General features: G+C 47.7%; 1 long non-coding RNA gene across 1 annotated transcript; it reads left to right on the top strand.

The window, feature by feature from the left end:
• Positions 1-3,548: 3,548 nt before the first annotated feature.
• LOC110299586 lies at positions 3,549-9,587 on the top strand. The gene is made up of 4 exons (XR_002378483.1): positions 3,549-4,065; positions 4,460-4,690; positions 6,103-6,260; positions 9,061-9,587. It is a non-coding gene; the product is annotated as an uncharacterized LOC110299586 (long non-coding RNA).
• The last annotated feature ends 8,500 nt before the right edge of the window (positions 9,588-18,087 follow it).

The following is an 18,087-nucleotide window of genomic DNA, read 5'->3' on the forward strand; positions in this document are numbered from 1 at the left end:
TGTAGGTCCGTCCCTGTGCTGGCTGACAAGGACAAGTGACTAGCAGAAGGTGTCTTGTACTGTGTCTAGGACTGGTACTATAACAGGAGCCACCCTCCACTGCCAGGGAGACCCAGATGTCAAGGCAGCAGAATTTAGGAAGTAAAGCACACTGAGTCCCTGGGACAACCAGACAGTTTTTCATGCTGTTTGTCTCTGGTGTCTGGTCTTGGCTGGAATACTGCAGAGTGATTCTAAATCTGTTCCCCCAAAGGAAGCTGACAGAACAATTCATTGAGCTTCTTTGAGAAGTGGCTTAAAGTGCAAATCCTGTGGCCCCATCTCAGACATAGTGACATCTCTAACAACAGTCTGGAGTCTACGCTGGGCCGGTTACCTGCACTCGAATGTGCTGAGAACTGCTGCCCCTCAAGTCTCATCCTGCCTGGCAGTGGCCAGCTCTGAGCCCACAGGAGGGTAGAGCTGACTCCAGGCAGGGCTTGGGACACCTTTCCAGGCAGGTGACACAGGGCACCCTCCCCACCTGACTCCCCTTAGCACTGATGAGGACTTTCAAGAGTCAGAGCATCCAAGCTTCCTACCTCTGTGACAGTAAAGGAAGTGGTCAAGAAAATGATCGGAATGCCTGTGGGAACACATCAGCAAGACACCATGTCTGCCTCAGCTCTCCCAAACGTCCTGACTGCCCAAGTCTGAGATACTCTCTTATCCCAAGTTTCAGCTTCAGGAAGACTGGCAGAGCTTTTCATGTTTGAGAAGACTCTCAGTTGGAAACAGCGGTCCCCAGAGCCCGAACCACAAAGCCAGGCTGGGACACAGTGACACGGCGAGGGTCTCAAAAGCCAAGGGGTTTTACTCTGCTCTGTGGCCTGGGCATGGGGCATGAGTGGTCATCTACACATAACAAAGTCCAAGGGGACCCATGGAGCAGGATCTGAGTGGTAGTTGGTTCCAAATCGGTAGGGCCAGTGTGGCCTTCACATTGGAGCATCTTGTGGCTTATGTTAGCCATCCTTTTGAAAGGCGATGCGCTGTCTCAAAGATGAATCCCCTTTCACTCCTTCACAAGTCCCAGCAGAGAAGCCTGTGCCATGAGACATGTAATTAGACTTCCTGCAGGGTTCCTGGTTTTGCCTCTTCTGAGATTCTGAGCGTCACTGCTATTCTGGGATAGCCCTTGTGAGAGTCACTGCTATCCTGAGATAGCTCATGTGACTTTGTTAGATCTAGAGAGCTCTGTCACCTGTAACCAAGAGAGCTGACCGCTCCAACCACTGAACTGCCTGCTGCTTATTAGCAAGGAGCTGCCAAATTACATGTGAACCCCAAGTGTGCCCTTGAGAGAAGAACTAAACATAGCCCTGGCTTTTGCTATGCCTTGGTTTTCCCTTCACAACCCTCGAGGAGGGCCCGGCACTAGTTTTGAGACTCCCACCTAGTGCCCTTGAATGGAATTTGCTTCAAAAGTTGAAGGTCTAGACTGTTGTGGTGTGAAGCACGGATCGTGAGGCTCTCTCCAGTTTATTGTGGTTGGCATGGGTGAGCCTCATTTTCTGGAGGTGGGTCACAGGATTCCCTCCCAACCTGGCATTAAGGGGTCTGGAAAGAGCCAAAACAGCAAAGGGAACCGTGTCCCTCTGTCCTTCTGCAAGTGGTGCCTTTGAAACAAGACATCTGGGTCTGTGGATGACAAGTTAGAAGAAAATGGGAGGAAAGAAAGAAAGGAAGAAGGGAAGGAAGGAAGAAGGAAGGAAGGAGGAAAGAAAGAAAGAAAGAAAGAAANAAAGAAAGAAAGAAAGAAAAGAAGGAAGAAATAAAAAAGAAAGGAAGGAAGGAGGAAGGGAGAGAAACAGGGAGAGAGAAAGAGAGAGAGAGAGAGAGAGAGAGAGAGAGAGAGAGAGTTCTGGTGTCTCAACAGAACCAGAACACTAAATGGGTCTCAGCAACAGCATGTCAGCCTGCCCGGCTCTCTGTCACCTTAGCCCCAAACTTTAATGCTAAGATCAGCATTCAGCTCAGTTTTAATGTTCCTAGTTCTCTTAAAAACAAATGAGGGTTTTCCTCCCAGTTTTGTTTAGACAGCTGTACAGATGGATCTGTGAACTGGGTGGTACAGAACAGCAGGCCGTTTCCCCGGCTGCTGATAAGGATGGTGGGAATGAACACAGCCCTGGTGCTGGGGAGTAGCTTTGTCTCTGCCTCTGCCTGGGGAGAAGGGAGTAGGGGGCACAGAGGAGAAACTAGAGTTCTGTAAAGCCGGGGACTGCTGGCTGGAAATGCCACTCAGGAAAGCAAGTGACATCGATATCTGATATCTGGCGCCCTGCGTGCTCAGATGCTGCCAGGGAGGGTCCAGGGCTGACCAGGAGAGGAGTGAGGCTTTGACTTGGCATCTCGTCATCCAAGATGTCTCCCCTTGTGAGGCATCTTTTGTCTTTCTTCTCTGGTCATTGTTCTTTTTTAAAAAAATTCACACACACAAAGATTCAGTAGGAGAATCACATGACAGCGGGATGCTACACATGTACGCTCTTCTGAGGATGTCTTTCAAGCTCTTCTCATGAAAATCTAAAGTTAAGAGACTCTCTTAGCTTTAACTCTCTCTGCATGACTCCAGAGAAGATATTCAGTGCCTTGACTGAACCTGGCAGCCATCTGGGCCTATCATTCATGCCAGACCTAGGCCAACTCTGCCCTGCATGCACTTCACACTGGATCTCTCTCTAATTGAATCATAAACTCTGTGAAGGATACGTGGTCTGTTGGAACCTGCACACTTTGTTCCACACTGTTCATGGGGACCAGGCTCTGGGTAAAAGATGGAAGGACCCTTACAAATCTCAGCTGATGACCAGCAGTACCTTCAGTGACAGCTGGGGAAAACGAAAGCCGTGGGCTGGTGGCACCTGACAGTGTGCGAGCCTCGATGACTAAGGTGTAGTTCCACTGGCAGTGTTCAAAGGACAAGGCCCTTCCTTGGTGTCGTATCACCATGATGAAGCAGAGACCCATCTTGGGCAGAGCTTCTCAGTCTGTAACATTCCCATCACCAGCCCACCTTGGGCTTGTATTGTTCTCACATACAGGCATAATTTTATGATGCAGCTAAAGTCAAGGGCAGAATGCACACCTGCCAACTAAATATTGGAATGAGGTGTTCCTCTCCAGCCTGACTGACACCAACCAGGAGACCCCCATGCTGAAGGGCTACCCTGTCAAGACTGGGCTTGGATCACAAGGGGCCAGGAGCCTGTCCTCTCTCATCAGTGTGGGCAGCCAGGGCATGAGGGAACATGGTTTTCATTAAATTAAACTGTTCATCCCCGTGGGCAGGATGAAACCAGGCTAAGGCTGAGAAGGGGGCCCCTGGGGGATCTCCACATGCAGAAACAGGTGGAAGGGACTCCTCAAGATGTTTGTGGCTATCTTCTGGGTCTCTCAATTCCTGAGGCTTTTTCTCAGGGGTGGAATACCTGGGCTGTGGAGGATATGGGACCAGTCTGCAGGAGGTCCCTGGGGCATTCCAAGCCATAGCTGCCACAGATAAGGACCAAGGACTGAGACTAGAGAAGGCTGGGAAGATTCTCCCTGCCTCCAGGCTAAGAGGACTGGACGTGGCTCTTCTGGCTTCTGGATTTGTGTGCTTTCCTATCCTGGTGCAGTGACTCTTGTGTCTTGTCAAAACTCACAAGCAGAAATCCTAGTTCCACTCCTCCTAGTGTTAGGAGAGGGAGGGGGTGACGAGGTAGCAGGTGCAGCCTTGTGGATGCGTTTGTGTCTTTATAACCCCAGAGAGCTGCTACCCACTTCAGCCAGGTGAAGAGGTCACCTGTTAGCCAGAAACTGACCTTAAGTAGACATAGATTTACCAGTGCCTTTGCACCCTGGACCACAGGCATCACATTCTGTCTTTATAAACTACCAAGCCTCAGGCTTCTTGTCGCAGCAACACGAAAGGGTTGACGGCAATTTGGTGAGAAGATGCCAGCTTTTCCCTGTGACACTGAATTATCCCTCTGATGTGACTGTCTACATTCCACTGTCCTGTAAGGACACTTGTCATAGGTGAGGGGAGCGAATCGGTGAGCTTTACCTGAACTCAGTGAACTTGGAAGACCCAGCCTCTAAGCTTTGTCCCATCTTAAATCCTAGGAACGAATGAATATATATATCAACATCGGCACGCTGTGAGAATACAGCTAACCCCACAATAAGCCACTTCTCCATGCTTGTGTTCTTGCTGTTCCAAGTGAGGACAGTCTACTGGCCAGCTTCCCAAGGCCAGTTTCTCCTGTGGGACAACGGCCTCAGGCTGGTCACAGGAAAACAAAGGTGGCCTTGTTCTAACAAGGTTCTAGCTCTTTCCTCGGCTTTTATCGTTTTTTTTGTTTTGGTTTGTTTTTTGGGGTTTTTTTTGGTTTTTTTTTTGTTTTGTTTTTTTGTTTTTTTAATTCTGAAGCTCACAGGATCGTCCAAGCGGAGGACAGAGGTCAGAGAAAGTGGCTGTGGCTGAGAAAGCCCGCTCACTCACCACAGCCAGGGCTAAGCACCGCTTCAACAGGACTCACCTGGACACCTCACCCAGCCCCGTGAGAGCGTGAGATGGGGAAGGCTCACTCTGCCCAGGGTGGAAGAGTCAGTGTGCGGTCTGTTGTCTTTCAAGCACAATCATGGATCCAGGAGAGCTCCAGTGAACACTTTCTCTTAAATACAGAATATTCTTTATGAATTTCTGCGATGTTTTCTGGAATCACTTGATGCAAGATGCCAGGCCAGTCCTGTGAATGATATGCAACAGAATAACAACCTCTGCCTTCACAGAGATTAGGGGTGAAGGCTCACACACATTAGAATTGCCTTAAAGACCATGGAAAGCAGCTAGTGTATGCCTTTTACAAGTATTTATTTTTAAAATATGTATTTATTTTAATTTTATGTGTATGTGTAAGTATCTGCATGTTTGTATATATGCATGTATGTATGTATGTGTATAAATGTGTGTATGTGTGTGTATGTGTTCATGTGTATATGTATGTAGAGTGTATGTATGTGTGCATGTGTATATGTAGTGTGTATGTGTGTATGTATGTGTATGTATGTGCATTTATATATGTATGTAGCGTGTATATATGTATGTGTATATATGTATATGTATGTAGTGTGTATGTGTATATGTATGTATATGTGTGTATGTATGTGTGTGTGCATGTGTATATGTATGTAGTATGTATGTGTGTATGTATGTATGTATGTATGTATGTATGTATCTGTGTGTGTGCCATATTCATACCTGGTGCCTGGTCAAAGGAAGACATCGGATCTTCCAGAACTGGAATTACACAGGGAGTTCTCAGGTCACTGAAGACATCACTCTGAATGACCCTTGACTCTCAAAGGCTCTGGGGAACTCTGTGTTTAAAGGCATTGGCTATGAAGGGTAGGGATTCCATAGGGCTGAGACCCTTGACCTCAGAGCTACTAGCCATTCTGATCTGCAGAGATACCCAAAGGGAGGTGGCCTAGTGTTGTGAGGCACACCACCCTACATTCCAGAGTCCGTGCACGATCTATGCTCTGGGATCCCTGCTCAGCTACTGAGTCAAGATAATCGCAGCACAGGCTCAGGTGGTATCACTAGTCTGTGCACAGAGCCCGGGGGAACTCATGCATACAGCAGGCCACTCTCTAGCTATGGACTCTGGGCCATGATCCCTGCATAGGAATGGCTTTCTCCTTTCAGAAGAGGCCCCACTCTGTGGTCTTAGGAAGGTGTTTGGGGTTAAAAAGTTATATGGCAGACAACAGCCCCTTGTATCTGCAGTGAGTTCTCCTGTGTCCAAAGGGACTTCAACTTTTAGACCTGCAGAAATCCCAGTTCTCAATGTGTTAAATCTCTTTTGGTAGATCTGGAACCAAAAGCTACTTCTCAGCCTGTCTTATTTCTTCAGACATAGCCAGAATCATTGTCCTAGCAGACCATCTTTGTCAACTCCAATATTTAACTAGGCATAATGGTGCTGGCTGTTTCTATGGTGTGTGTGTGTGTGTGTGTGTGTGTGTGTGTGTGTGTTGCCTTACTTGGTTATTTTCACTTTTTCACAGGGCTGCCCGTTGTTCACAGTCTGTTCAAGGCATCATTGATCCACAAAGCTGTTTGTGGCTGATTCCCTAGGCCCCAGGTTTCACCTGCCTAGCATCCCAGGACACATGTACTTCTGGCTTTCCTGAGTTCCCTGGGCCTTGGTGATGTAATTTTATGGGTGAGTCAGCTGGCAAATTCAGCTTCTTAAGGGCTGCAGTGACAGTCAGTGGCAAGGTCCTCTCTGTGCCCCTACCTGGATCAGTGCAGATCTTGATTTCTGGCCCTGGTCTCTGGTGTGCCCAGACTGCCAGAGGTCTCGGCAGCTAGGCCAGCTCTCCCTGAAGTTCCAGTTTCCTTGCTGTTTCTTTAGCTGTTTGCTTCTGTGAAGGAGTCATCCCGTGTGTTTAATCTAGAACTTTAAACAGTTTTTATGGCTGTGGTGGTGTCATGGGGGGAGGGGGCCAAATAAGTTCTCTAAAAAGTTCTGAAGGAAAAATCTCTGCTTGTCATGATTGACATTTCTCTGCTCCCTGGAGCCTCCACACAGTTCCCGAGGCTCTCACACACAAGAGCTGGCACTGGAGAAAGAGACTGGGCAGAGAGCTAGGAGTGTGACCTCACATGACAGGTGTCAAAGCAGGCCTCGGTGATCACCTGTCCTCTTGGCTTCCTGATGTCACGTGATCTTCCCTGGTCCTGTGACACTGGGTGTCAATTACAGTCCTGTGTCATTCAACAACAGTGAGAATCTCTGAGATAGTCATCACCATGTGACTCCCCTGGAATGACTCACACACCTGGACAAGGCAGGTAGATCATTGGCCAGGACTCTGGCTGGATACAGCAGGAGGCATGGGAAGAGGCCCAAGACTGCTGCTGGTGTGACCCGGCAACCTGTTTCCAGTAAGCCTGTTTTTATACGCTGGAGTTTGCGCTCATGATGGGAAAAACAGTATTGCGTAAACTGGCGACAGCTGTCTGCTCTGAATGTCAACGAAAGGTACCAGACATAGGAGCAGGCAGGGCTTGCTCACAGCATCGTCTCCAGCAGGGTAAGCGGCACACTGCATGGCTGCTTTTCTGAGCTGTAGAGTCCATCGGCTCTGTCATCATCCTAAGGCCACAGTTAAACATCGTTGAATGTAGTTTGTTTGCTGCCAAAGGCCATTTCTCTCAGTTTGGGGATACAGAACACTGCAAAACTTTTCGCTGGGCAGCGTTTGGTGTCTCTGGAAAATGACAGAACACCATCACATACCCCCTCCCTATATTCTTCCCTAGAGTCCTTCTGTGCTATGTGCATTCATAGCATGGGTTTTTATCATTTGCCTTTCTTTGTTTCTGATGGTGGGGGTTGCAGCAGCTCCCCATGGCCACAGGGGACCAGCCTATGGAGGACAGGGAATCCCAGGGATATTAGTGATAGACTTTCACCCTCACCTTGTGTTATCATCTCCCAATCGTCTGGTGATGCCCACCCCACCCCGCTTTCTGTCCATGCATAACTGAGTCTCACCTTCTGGACTCCCAGGACACAGGCAGCATCCACGCTGCTCCCCGAGGGGTTGTGGGTCAAAGACAAAGCTGGGGAGCATGGAGGTTGACTGGGTCCCTAAGCCATGGGAAGAGGACATGGGTCTGTGGATTTTAGGAAAAACTAAACAAATTTGAGAATACAGGAGCAGCCCCCTGTTCCCAGCCGAGGCGGTTGCCTCAATTCTGTTTCGTGTTTGCAGAGAAAGTCTATGTTTTTATAAGTTTTCAGTTTATTTATCATTATTATTAAGCATGTGTGCATGAGTGTGTGTGTGTGTGTGTGTGTGTGTGTGTGTGTGCAGGCAGGTGCATGCATCAGTGCACACGTGGAGGTTAGGGAACAGCTTCAGAGACTGGATTCTCTCTGACCACCACATGGGGGCTGGGGATTGAACTCAGGCCATTATGCTTGGCGGCAACCACCTTTATCCACTGAGTCTTATCACCAGTCCTGAAAAGCCTGTTTTTAAACTGTTCAACAAACATCGGAGGGTGTAGTGTGTGTAGAAGACACAGGAGACTCACACACACTGGGAGAAAGTATTCTTCCTCTCAGCTGATGAAACCCCCAGAAGTGCCCGGGAAGTCACTCAGCCCAGGACTTCCCAGTCATCTGGGAACTACATTGTCATCTGAGATCATCTAGGCTTTTGTCTGAGTCCAACCTTCCACTCCTACCACTGCTAACCAAAGGAATGCTCTCGAACGGTGACATGAAGAACTCAAAGGCATCCAAAAGTCACATTTTTACATTTTCGCTGTGCATGTGTGTGTGTGTGTGTGTGTGTGTGTGTGTGTGTGTACGCTCGAGGGTGCTTGTATGTATGTGCACATGTGTGTATGTGCATGCATGTCACATGCACTTGTGCATGTGTATGTGTTTGCGTGTATGTGTATGCATGTGTTCATGTATGTGTGTGTGCGAGCGCAAGTGTGAATGTGAGTGTGTGTGTGTGTGTGCCAAGGTATGGATCTGGAAGTCAGAGGACTTCCTGGAGAAGTTGGTTCTTTCCCCACCATGTGGATCTTGTTTGGAGATAAGCAGAGGTGGTATGGCGCACCCAACCCACCCACCCAGGAGAGTAAACAGCAGAGGACCATGGTGAGGCAGTGGCTGCCAGGAATGAAGTCTGGCTGGGACAGGCCCAGGTCAGAGTGGGGATCAGGCCTAGACAGCCCAGGGGATAGGCTCAATCATTCACTATCGATTAGCAAATGGAGAGAGTGAGGGAGGCATTCTCCACCGGCCCCCAAAGAGACTTCTGTTTCCTATTTTTCAAACGCCCCAGACGGTACCTGGAGCGGACACTATCCTCTCTCATCCCCACATTCCTTCAGGCCCCATCACTTCCAAAGCATTCTAACACATTTCATCTCAAACTGTTTTCACCATGTGGAACTTGCTATCTCACCTAAAAGGAATGTGGGTCTGTCCTTTTCAGGTTTTCCAAATGTGAACTGGACTCTGAGAGGGGAAACACCCCTCCACCCAATCTCCACGGGGTATTCAGGTTCCCTGGCTCTCTACTTCTGGAGGAACCCTTCAAATGCCACGGCGAACCAACAGAAAGAAAAGATGAGACAAATATAGCTGCCTGGGGTGTAGGAGCCAAGCCCTTTGGTATGTTAGGACCAGGACCGTACAGGGGAGAGAGAGAGAAGGGATAAAGAGGAACTCTCCTGCTCAGAGCCCCATTCTAGCCTGTTGCCTCGGCTAGGCAGCCCTAAGAGCCCACGATAGCTTCTGTACACCCTGTTCTCCTATTACTGTCCTTCCCAGAGTCAGACCTGAGCTAGGAATTTGTCCTATGAGGAGAGAGGGGGCAGCCAGCTGGTAGGGAACCGCAACCTTGAAATAAGCCCCTTTGTGTGGCTGCTGAGGGCAGAGCATAGGAGAGAGGCATCCCCAGGCTGGTCTGGAACTCCCCAGTTAGACATTCGGAGTGTTTTTAAACAAAACCATTCACACAACTATTGCGTTTTGCATGTGTGTAGTGGGAAGGGAGGGAAAGGGGATTAAGACAAAGAATTTGTTAAATGTGGATATTGAAAACACATTATATTCTCAGTCAATCTGTCTCAGAGGGATGTGTGTGCAAGTAAGTGTGTCTTGGTATGTGTTTGCACACTCGTTTATAAGCATGTGTGTGTTTCCATGTTTATTACTTTCTAAAAGGGCTCTGGGTTTAGATATTTAGATTCCTAGATGCTTGAGAAAATATCCATTTCAGAGCTCCCGCCCTCTGAAAGCTGTTTATAAGTGAGTATTACTGTGTTTGTTTCTCTTTCGTCTCTCTGTCAAGGTAGGGATGCTGAAGACAGAGCCATGATCAGGTGCGTGAGGGTCAAGGGAAGGCAATCTCAGGGCAGGTGGGGTGCAAGAAAGACAGAGCCAGGGAGACATCAACACTGGAGAACAGATGAAAGCCAGGAGCTTTCAGAACCTCCGGGCCAGAACTGTATGAGGCACATTGTGTGATTGAGCTAAGAATGGTGTACACTGCCATCTGCCCGAGCTGAGGTGTCTGAAGCTAAACAAATGGAGAGCCTCAACCCCACTCTCCTCAGACATCAAGTGGTTCCAACTGAACCTTTGTTCAGTTTGTTCTTTAGTATATTTTACACATTTTATTGCATGAATATGATATGTGCCTGGGGGTGGGGGTGGGCAGGGGTGAGATAGCACCTACGTGGTAGTCAAAAGACAACCTTCCAAAATAGATTCTCTCTTTCCAACACGGAGTCCAAGGATCGTCTTGAGGTTGCCAGGTTTGCAAAGCAAGTGCCTTTGCACACAGATCCGGGTCTCTTTTTAAATGATAAGAGCCTCTATCAGTGATGACACAAGGCTAGCACAACATGACTTTCTCCAGCGCAAGCGTGTAGCCGTGGGCAGTTTCACAGTGTGCGCACTGTTCAGGCCACCACGCAGATGTTCACAGAAACCAGTGCATGCCAGGGCCCTCCCCACACCCTGTCTGGTCCTCTTCTTCCTCAGAGCGCACTTTTACCTCACTTCCATAGCCCTGAACAGGCTTGCCTTCATGAGAGCGAAGCCTCTTGATTTGCTCACCTGTGTCTGTGTGTTCACAACTGCTTAGGGACCCCTGAGGGAATTTTGCATCATAGTGCGTCTGTCCCATCACAGAGAGAGACATTCAAGCATTGTCTGGGTTTGAGCTACTACAAAACAAACAAACAAACAAACAAAAACATTAACAGGGTGCCTTTTGTTGTGAACATGAGGAAGAGTAGACAGATCTGGGAACAGAACGGTGGGGTGAACGAGTCGGGCTCTTGGCTACCCAGCCGGGCTGACACTCAGACACCCCAGCTGTAGCTGGGCAAGTCTGGACACTGCCACCTTGTTGGCCAGGTTCTCAGTCCTTTTCCCAGCCCTGCTCAGCGCTGGTGAGGCATCTCACTGAGACCCTGATCCGCATTTCCATAATGGTTGCTCATTAGCCGTTTGAGCAGCTGCTTTCCCAAGTGCCCGCTCAGATCTCACGTGGCTGCCATAAGGCTGTCTGTCCTTTTGATGCCTATCTATAGGAGATCTTTGTGTCCTCTGTTACTGTGGCAGACATCTTTTCATTCTTCCGGTGGTGGGTTCCGGTGAATAGAAACTATAAATTTTAATATGGCCCAGCATCTGCATCTGCTGGGCTCCCCTCCGCCACAAGGGATGTTCTCCAGCAGTGCGTTCTGTGAGCCTGCATCTTCATCTTTACTTTTGATCTCCCATCCACCAACACTGCTTTCCGTGAGTAATAAAGGCCTAGACTTTTGCATTCGCTAAGAGAGGGGGTGCACCTGTGGTCCCGGCCCTGCCCCCAGCCCTCGCCATGGCCTGCCCCCCCCCGCCCCTGGCCCTGTCACAGAAGACCAAGGCAAGAAGATTTTGTAGCCTGGGAGTTCAGGACTAGCCTCAGAACCCCATCTGAAAAACCGTTTTGTTTTTTGGAGGTTTTTTTTTTTTTTAATTTTAATGAATCTGGGAGGATGGCTCAGTGGTGAGGTTCCTACACTCTGGCTTCTACAGGCACTCACGTGCACATGCCACACAAACAACATACACATAAATAAAATAGTAATAAAAATAAATACCTAAACTTTATTAATCTTATCATTTGTAGTTTTACTTTCTTTTGGATACCCAATAGACTCAGCATTATGTATCTTTTAAAAACTATTTCCATCTGTATATTCTTGCTGCAGGACTACACTGTCTTAATTCCAACTGCTAATGCATCAGATCCCATTACAGATGGTTGTGAGTCACCATGTGGGTGCTGGGAATTGAACTGAGGACCCCTGGAAGAGCAGTCAGTGCTCTTAACCGCTGAGCCATCTCTCCAACCCCAGCAATCCTTGTCCTTTTACATTTCTGTATAAATTGTAGAATCGGCATGTCAGATTCCACAAGAAACCCCAGTGGGATATTGATTAGTGGCTCACTAAATCTGTTCAGATCATTTTGGAGGAAGCAGTAACTGACCCATAAATATATAGGGGTTTCTTCCATGTGTTCAATTTTTCAGCATCTCAGGGATGTTTATAGATTACTTGTAGATTTTTTTTTTACACATCTTTTGTTGAATTTATTCTCAGAGGCTTGAGCTAAATAGAATTGCTTTGGGGGACAGCAAGACAGCTCAGCAAACAAAAGCACTTGGCATGCGAGCCTGTCATGAGAGCAAGCCTGTGGTGCAAGCAAGGCTGCCATGCGAGCCTGACAACCTGAGGTCAGTCCTGGGAACTCTGTGGAAGAAGAGAACTAGTGGCTGAAAGCTGTCCTGTGATCTCCACACATCGCACACAAAATAATTTTTAAAATGTAATTAAAGAGGAAATGGCTTTTAACATCATTTAGTAACTGCTGTGAAGATAGCAATCGTCCTCAAGTCCTTTTCAGCTAGGAAGACATGGTTTGTCCATATTGAAACTAGTGAGGATGTGTAGCATGGAAAATTAGTGTGTGTGCCAAGCGTGGTATGAACTGTGGCAGAGAGAAGAGGAAAGAGGACACAGTCGTCACCACCAGGGACGAGGAGCGGCCATTTCCACAGCTCAGGGATTCCTCAAATACCATTCAAAGTATATCATGTGCAACGATACGCGGGTCGTTCACTAAAACTGAATGTGTAGATTGAGTTGAGAGCTCAGCCAGTGACCTTATGCAAGCCTGGAGTCCTGAATTCAGGCCCCTAGAACCCATGTTTAAAAGCCAGGTGTGGTGGCAACATGCTTTAACCCCATTGCTGGGACAGGGCATAAGACACGGAGACAGGAGGATTCCTTAAGCTCACTGACCGGCCAGCCTAACTGAGTGAAAGACCTTCAGGTTCAAAAAGACCTGTCTCAGAGAAAGCCAGAAAGACAGAGCAGGGGTTGTGGAGAGGCAGGGGTGCAGCAATAGGGAAAGAGTAAGAAGGAAAGACAGCAGTCTGGCCTCCAGTCTCACACACACATACACACACACACACACACACACACACGCACACGCACACGCACACGCACGCATGTGCACACGCAAATAGGTAGGGTCACAGCCAAAACAAGAGCATTCTGTGAGCTCTCCCGAGATTCACTCTCCATGCTCAGAAACAAACAGTGAATTTATAGTTTGCAATTGGGAACTTTTTTTTAAAAAGCACTTTGTGTGTCTCTCTGTGTGTCAGAATCCAGTAAAGCCAGTCTTCCCAGCAAATAACTAATACCTATTCTACTTTACAACTAAATCATCAAATAAATACATTTTATACTTTTTATAATTGTCAGAATATGTAGCTTCAGTAGGTTTCTATTTTATTCTATTCCCCTTAATGTAGTTCTTTTAAAATATATACTTTACACATGGTATGCACTCGCTGGTAAGTGAATATTAGCCCAGAAGGTCAGAATACCCAAGATACAATTCACAGACCACATGAAGCTCAAGAAGGAGAAAGACCACAGTGTGAATACTTCAGTCCTTCTTAGAAAGGGGATCAAAATACACATGAGAGGAGATACAGAGACAGTTTGGGGCAGAAACTGAAGGAAAGGCCATCCAGTGACTGCCCCACCTGGGGATCCATCCCATATACAGTCACCAAACCCAGACACTATTGTGGATGCCAATAAGTGCTTGCTGACAGGATTCTGATATAGCTGTCTCCTAAGAGGCTCTGCCAGTACCTGACAAATACAGAAGTGGATGTCCACAGCCATCCATTGGACTGAGCACAGGGTCCCCAATGGAGGAGCTAGAGAAAGGACCCAAGGAGCTGAAGAGGTTTGCAGCCCCCTAGGAGGAACAACAATATGAACCAACCAGTACCCCCAGAGCTCCCTGGGACTAAACCACAACCAAAGAGCACACAAGGAGGGACTCAAAGCTTCAGCCACATATGTAGCAGAGGATGGCCTTATGGGACATCAATGAGGGGAAAGGTCCTTGGCCTTGTGAAGGCTCTATGCCTCAGTGTAGGGGAATGTCAGGACAGGAAAGCAGGAGTCGGTGAGTTAGTGAGCAGAGGGAGGGGGGATGGAATAGGAGGGTTTTCAGAGGGGAAATGAGAAAGGGGATGAAATTTGAAATGTAAATAAAGAAAATATCTAATAAAAAAAGGGAAAAATAAAATGTATACTTTACAATAATTTTATCAGTAGGAAATCTAAAATTATCCATTAAAGGCTGACTATGGTGAAGAATGCTTTTAATCTGAGCACTGCAGAAGCAGAGGCAAGCAGATCTTTGTGAGACTGAGGCCAACCTACTCTATATAGAAAGTCCCAGGTCAGCCAGGACTACACAGTGAGATCCTGTTCCTGCAGGTCCATAGCAGTCCCCAGTTGACTGAGATTCAAATTCTCTAAAAAGGAGGGAAATCTCTCTCATCACCTGGGCATCACAAAGCCTGATGTAGTTCAGTCTGTTTCATCCAGTGCTCTAGAGGGAAATGTTGGTTCTCGGTCCAGCGTGTTTCCACAAGAGGCTCCACGATGATCCACAGCTCTTTCTTCACTTTCCAGAAAAGGATGTGGGAGACCCAAGTCACCCGCACTCAAACCATGGGTGAGAGTCTCACAGAAGCTGCTGCACGGGCACCACTGTCTTTTCTATCTTAACTGAGAACCTGGAAGCCTTGGTAATTTAATGACTTCATCCCCATAGTTGACCATGTAGGGATTAATGTGGCATGTGTGTGTGGCGGGGATAAATTTGGGAATCACGGTGGTTTGTTGATCCGTAAGGTAACTCTTACACATTTTTATGTTTGTTAGATGGTGTGTCTCACAGTCTAGGACTTCTGAACAGATCTGTCTCATTTTCAACTTCTGATAGAGATCACTTTTACCACTTAATAAATGGTTTACTCTATTTTTAAAGTCTCTCTTTCTGTGTGTGCATGTGCATGTGCGTGTGTGATGTGAATGGAGGCTAGAAGTGGGCATCAGATTCCCTGGAATTATAGGTAGCTGTTAGTCACCCAACAAGGGTGCTGGGAACCAAACCTGGGTACTCTGGAAGAACAGAAATTCCCAATAGTCTGAGTCATCTTTCCACCCCTACAATAGTTTTAAAAAGATAAAATTCCATTTTAACTCTAGCTCCGGTTCCTCTTAAAACTAAGAGTATTTTATAGGACACTTACCCTCTGTCCAGACTATTTTACCGTTCATCCCCTTTGACAACTTCCAATGTAAAAACAACCTTGACGTGCGTCCTAATCTCCCCTTCCGTGGCTAGAGCTGGCACCCGCCTGCTACAGGTCTCCAGAAAGGTTTTGAATCTTAAGATGGCTGTCATTCTTTCTTTCCACAGTCAGACCACGAAGGTTGCCTCCACCCTCTGAGAGCCGATGTTAATGGCTTTTTAATAAGTGTTTTGCAGTTTTCTTTCACCCAGCTAGCTCCCAAATAATTGAGACTGGACTAATACATGTATGTATCAAGCTTTAAAGGCACAACAACTAAGCAGTATTACTTTATTTTAATCCTCTACACTAAGCTAGCTACCGCCCAGCCAAAATCTCTGAAATAATAGCATTTCATGGCTTTCTTTGCTCCAGGTGTTTTTCCATGACATCTTCTAGACTCTCCTGGTGGCAAATCCCCACCTCCTCCTCGTCCTCTCTCTCTCCTTCCCTCCCTCTCTCCTCTCTCCCCTGGATGGGAGGAAGCCCAGCCCTATTTTCTTCCCTGTTCAGCCATGGGGTGATCAGCTAGCTTTATTGACCATTCATGGAATAACTGGGGAGCAATATTTACACAACACTGAGACAAGAAATTCTAAGAGTAAGGATTGAAACCAGATATGGGAGGGCACAGAAATCAGCATTTGAATAATACAAGGATAATCTTTACAGAGGGCACAATAACATTACGCCTACAGGCAAAGAAGGTTCCATGCTTCCTGCTGCATGTTTGGGATCAAGACACTACTCTTCCGCTCACCCTGCTATGGTTTCGGCCCCAAGGTGAACAAAACTCATACACGGAACTAAAGAGCAGCACTACCGAGAGAAGTAAAAACCTAAGTCATAGGAAAGCGTGCTGTATTCGCAGTGGCCATTGCTTTCTCCCTAATGGCTAGAACTCTCTGGTCTTTCTCCTAAGAGTTAGGAGTTCCACTCGACATCACATGTCCCTAACATCAGCTTTTGTGTACCTGTGCTAAAGAGTGCTGAGCCTTGCGGAACGCACTGCTGACTGTCCTCTGAGAGGTGTGGCCTATGGGGGGTGTGGCCTGTGGAGGGTGTGGTCTGTGGAGGGTGTGGCCTGTGGAGGGTGTGGCCTATGGGGTGTGCCCACAAGTATTAGGAACTCCTCTGATGTTCTTTGTCCTTCTGCATATTCTGTTTGTTTGTTTTGTTTTGTTTTGTTTGAGACAGGGTTTCACTGTGTAGCCCTGGCTGTCCTGGAACTCACTCTGTAGACCAGGCTGGCCTCGAACTCAAAAATCTGCCTGCCTCTGCCTCTCAAGTGCTGGGATTAAAGGCATGCGCCACCACTGCCTGGTCCTTCTGCATATTCTTTTTTTTTAATTAATCAATTTATTATATGTAAGTACACTGTAGCTTTCTTCAGACATCCCAGAAGAGGGCATCAGATCTCATTATAGATGATTGTGAGCCACCATGTAGTTGCTGGGATTTGAACTCAGGATCTCTGGAAGAGCAGTCAGTGCTCTTAACTGCTGAGCCATCTCTCCAGCTTCTATATATTCTTACTGCCTTGAATAATATTCTCTGCCTCCAAACATGCCTTCACAGCAATTCTCTTTGCAGTGAAGCTTGCTGGCAGCCATCTTCTGCCAGCTTTGCTTGCAGGGTTTGGGGCCCAGGCAGCAGCCTGAGAGAGGGCAGCTGCAGAGGAAACCTCTGCTTCACTGTCTGCCACATGGACCCTGTGGGTGACAGACAGAGGCCTGGTGGGAGGGTCTGAGTGTTAGGGGAGTTGGGCTCAGGCCTAGGCAACAACTGGCCATTGTTGGGGCCAAAATTTCCACTGATGGGTAGACTGAGTAAGTCTTAGAGTAGAATGAGCACCCATGCCACAGAGAAGGAGATTCTGGTGGCTGGGCAGGGGAGGCCAAGGTTTTGTTTTAAAATTAGTAAAGTAATACTTTGAATTTTTAACACAGGTTCTCACATAGTTCGGGATGGCTGGTAACCTTATGTAACCAAGGAAGGCTGCCTCGTTTACAGCGGACTGAGGTTACAGGCATGCACCACCATGCCCCAGCAAGAAGGAGCTACAGGAAAAAAAAAAAAAAAAAAAAAGCAAAACCAAGAACAAGGAGCTGAGTGGTCATTTCAGGAGTGCATTCCTTCTAAGGTGGGGACAGAAGGCAGAGCAACAGGACTCAGCAGTCCCTCCCCCTGGGGTTTCTTTAGCTTACCTTCTCCCCAATACATGGGGGGGGGGGTACTTCAGCATCTTGCCAACTGGAACTGGCCTGCACGGGAAACTTGGCTGCCGTTCCTCATTTCTGCTGTTTTCTTGGAAGGTCTGACCACAGCTCATGTTCTGTTTGGTGACATGGAACTTTGGCACAAGTGACACTGTTTTTATTTCAGTCAAAGCTCGTGCACGGGCCTGGGAGAACCCTCCCTCATTCCGCACCCCACCCCTCCCCACCCCACTGCAAATCAATGTCCCCAGTGACTAAAAGCCCACAGTGACTCCCAGCAACCTACAGAGAGAACTTCCTTTTCTAAGCCCCGAGTTCCATACCCTCCTCTCCCCTCCCCACAATGCTGCCCCCTGACACCTCCACAGCAATCTGGTCCTTGAGCTCACAAGACCACAGACATCACCTGGGTAGGGATGACTGTGTCTCAGTGCCACTGAACAACTTGTAGGACAGATCTTTATGCTCACTTCTGCTCAGTGAAGCTTCTGGCTGGCTGAAGGACACCCACATCCCATGTGCCCAGCAGCATACACTGGCTGATACAGATATTATGGAAATATCACTC

The sequence above is a fragment of the Mus caroli genome, chromosome 8, assembly GCF_900094665.2.
Source record: "Mus caroli chromosome 8, CAROLI_EIJ_v1.1, whole genome shotgun sequence".
Classification (NCBI taxonomy): domain Eukaryota; kingdom Metazoa; phylum Chordata; class Mammalia; order Rodentia; family Muridae; genus Mus; species Mus caroli.